Source organism: Diaphorina citri, unplaced genomic scaffold (assembly GCF_000475195.1).
Source record: "Diaphorina citri unplaced genomic scaffold, Diaci psyllid genome assembly version 1.1 scaffold2841, whole genome shotgun sequence".
NCBI classification, from domain to species: domain Eukaryota; kingdom Metazoa; phylum Arthropoda; class Insecta; order Hemiptera; family Psyllidae; genus Diaphorina; species Diaphorina citri.
The window spans coordinates 10,171-13,133 of NW_007380257.1; positions in this window are offsets into that span (position 1 = coordinate 10,171).

Sequence of the window (2,963 nt, forward strand, 5' to 3'; positions counted from 1 at the left end):
GTTTCTTGTCAGTCTCTTCGCCTCTCTTCCAGGCAGCCCTATTGTGTACCTCATACCCTGTTAAATTTTTCTCATTCACGTCTTGATTCACACACTAGCTTAGGTATATAGGGTCGGCGTTTCCTGTCAGTCTCTTCGCCTCTCTTCCAGGCAGCCCTATTGTGTACCTCATACCCTGTTAAATTTTTCTCATTCACGTCTTGATTCACACAATCTTTCCACACTTTCTTTGGCTTCCCTCGCCCTTTTTCGTTCAGGACAGCCACACTACTATCACCTCACGTGAGCTCACGTGGACATGGTGCTGGCAGGGTCGAAGCCCCAGTCACTCAGCTTATCATCCTCGCTCTCTCTCTCCCTCTCTCTCTCTCTCCCTCCCTCACTCTCTCTCTATTCCTCCCTCTCTCTCTCCCTCTTTATGATTTGATGAAATTTGCACCTACATTATTGTTTAATGACAATAACATGAATGAATAAGGGCTTACATTTGTGATGTACAAACAGGAGTAGCTTGTGCTGTTCCTCTCTGGCTTTCACTTCCTCGCCTTCTTCGTCACTGTCAGCTTTGAGTTTCTGATACACAATTTGAGACGGGCGGTAGATTAACGCGTGCATCTACAACAAGAAAACAAAATATCAAATCCATTACAATCAAATAACAAACACATGAATAAATTATTTTTAGTAGGTAGTACAACATAGGAAGTTGCAGAAATGAGAATGTTGAGGTGGAGTTGTGGAGTTACGAGGTTGGACAGGATCAATAATGAACAGGATAAAAGTAACGGAAGTGTCAAGGAAGATCCAGGAGAGGAGACTACAGTGGTATAGTCATGTTGAAAGAAGAGATGAGAGCTACATAGGGAAAAGAGTTGAGAGAATGGAAGTGTGGGGAGAGACCAAAGAAAAGGTGGAAGGATTGTGTGAATCAGGACTTGAGTGAGAAAAATTCAACAGGGTATGAGGTACACACTAGGGCTATCTGGAAGGGACTGATAAGAAACGCCACGCCGACCCTATATAAGTAGGAAAAAATCTAGGAAGTAGAAGAATAACGTTGAGTTGGCATGGATGTAAATGGCTGGATAGGCATGGATGTAAAAGAATGTACCTTGAAGTATTGCGAAAGCGGTTCCAAGGTAAAAAAATAAATAAAGTGAAAAGAGCCAAGTGGGTACCTACAGGGTACATACCTTCAACGGAAGTCTCATGCTCTTCAGGAGGGGGCCAAATGAGGTCCCGCTTCTTATGAACAGCGCCTAGTGAGGATTTCAGTTTACCCTGTAGATCCTTAGCCAGAGAGTCCAAGTCTAGTCTAACCAATGATTCACACAGTTGCTGCACACGACCTGAAGTAAATAGATCAATAAAAAAAAATATTAATTGTGTTAAGCATCAATTGTTTGTCACAAATGTCGTTCCCCGCTTAATATACTACGCTAAATTTTGACTTGTCTTGGACTCGAACCACCAACCACCAGGTCTAGAGTCCACCGTGCTAACCACTAAGGTTGGTATTACATAGATCAATAATGTATTAGTATAGAAGATATCCTGGAATGGCTGAGCAGATCGAGACTCATACAGAGCTGCAGTATCATCAGTTTTGGCAACCAACGTTCACGTTGTCGCTCATCAATGAATGAAATGAGTTATTATTTCTATTTACTTATAGAAATGAAAATTGAATACTAGTTGGTTGGTATCAAATGCTGGGAATTGACTATCAGGTCATTTTCCTCCTCGCGTCCCAATATTTTGCGATGATGTTGTCTTGAAAAAAGGCTGGCTGGGACATGGGGGACTTTACAGAGGGAGGATACCAGTCTGAAATTTCCCTTGTTAAAGAAATAGCAAAGGTTGAGTGCGAAGGGCATCTACTTGTAAATTTTGTAGAAAAAAAAGTCAGCCCAAAGCAAACACCCTAGGGCTGATTGAGAGGCTGACGAAAACACCGCCCCCGTCTGTACACAGGAAAAGGCGAAGAAATAATTGAACGAACGAAGTGAGTTCCAATTATTATTATTATTATTATTATTATTATTAACTCCACGATTTTACATTTTTTTTTCTTTCAGTTTTCTTTCTAGCTTTCTGAACTCACCTGTACACTTTTCCAGAGTCTGCATGGTTTCCGCCAAGGCTTTAACCAGGGAAATTTGCTCTCGCGGGTTTCCCTCTCTCAAACTCCACAGTTTCCTCTCTAGCTTTCGTTTGCGACGGCCACGACTCGATGTACTGGTTCCTGTGAAACCCGACCTCCTGGAAAACACAACCCAAACACATTTCGTATAAAACATTAATTTAGGCCGGTATTGTGCATTTTATATGCGAAGAAGAACTCATATGTATAGTGAAGGATAAATGTAGGAATCGAATATGTTTTATTGGAAAAATTAATGACAATGAAAAAGCTCAGGGAAGAGAGGAAGGCAGGGAAAACTATCTATTGAGATGTTGCCTTAGCAACCAGAATACAGAGTGGACTGGTGATTGTAAATACTGGGTGAATACACAACAGCCGGGTAGCGCTTCGAACTCTTGACGTTCCCATGCTTTCCGGCGCGATCGATAAGTATATGTCTGGCTTGGGGACGTTAAACAGATAGTAGACTAGTGTCTAGCTGTGGGACTATAAACCGGGATTGAAAAGGCAAGAACCTATCCGTTACCACATGTTTATACAAGGAAGCTCCATGGTGCTTTCGGCCGAGACAGAGCCGAGGAAATCGGCCGCCATCGCTGGCACCACTGACCATCTTAGTTACTTGTCTATAGGAAAAAAACAATAAGATGGCGGTATGCTCGACTTGGCGTTCGAGGGTGGTAGGCATTCGCTGAAACACGAACCAGAGAAAGTTCGTCTGTGAGAAGTACTTATGCCGGATGCGGATCGGACCAATGGCTCATTCGACAAGGAGGCGGGAGCAATATGCAGGGTGTCGAGTCTGTGATAGAGTGAT